This window comes from Eutrema salsugineum, unplaced genomic scaffold (genome assembly GCF_000478725.1).
Source record: "Eutrema salsugineum unplaced genomic scaffold, Eutsalg1_0 scaffold_12, whole genome shotgun sequence".
In the NCBI taxonomy this organism is placed as follows: Eukaryota; Viridiplantae; Streptophyta; class Magnoliopsida; order Brassicales; family Brassicaceae; genus Eutrema; species Eutrema salsugineum.
The window spans coordinates 4,152,189-4,152,978 of NW_006256895.1; positions in this window are offsets into that span (position 1 = coordinate 4,152,189).

Consider the following 790-nt stretch of genomic DNA (forward strand, 5'->3'; position numbering starts at 1 on the left):
GCATTGAGCATCAAGTCCAATAACGATGCATTGTGATAATCAAGCCGCGATACACATAGCATCAAACTCGGTATTCCATGAGAGGACCAAGTCTATAGAGATCGATTGTCATAAAGTCAGAGAAAAGATTGAGGAAGGGGTTATTCTTCCATGCTACACAAAGAGTGAAGACCAGCTGGCTGATATCTTTACCAAATCCGCGAGTCTCAAAGTTTGCAGGCACATCTTTGGCAAGCTTGGACTGGTGGATCTCACTCACTCTTGATCCTGCTTCTTGATCCATGGACATCATACTCTTTTTCCCTTAACAGAGTTTTGTCCCACGTGGTTTTCTCTGTTAAGGTTTTTAATGAGGTGATGCTCATGGGTCTTCAAGCTTAGCTCTCTAAGATCTCTATGCGACTTTGAGTACTAAGCTTGAGGGGGAGTATTGATCAGGTTTAGGCCTTTGTGGGTTTCTACAAGGCCAGAATAATATTAGAGGCCTGAATATGTTGAGAGGCCCAAGAAGAGTCTCCAAGTCTCGGCCTAGAAGAGAGCTCGTCCGTACGGTGGTCCTCTCAAGAGTCACGGGTCGATTTAAGGTCAAGATGACCGTTGGAAGCTGTCACGATCATCTCCGGGATCAGCGAAGCCTTAGCCTTATTCCTGCACGTGATTATAGAGAATGTAACCACCTGTTTGTCTCTTCTTTGTAAAACCTAGACCTAGGACTCATCTTGTCTCTCTATAAATGTAATGTAGCCGCCATATGAATAATATACACTTTTGGAGACTTATTCTCTCTTGT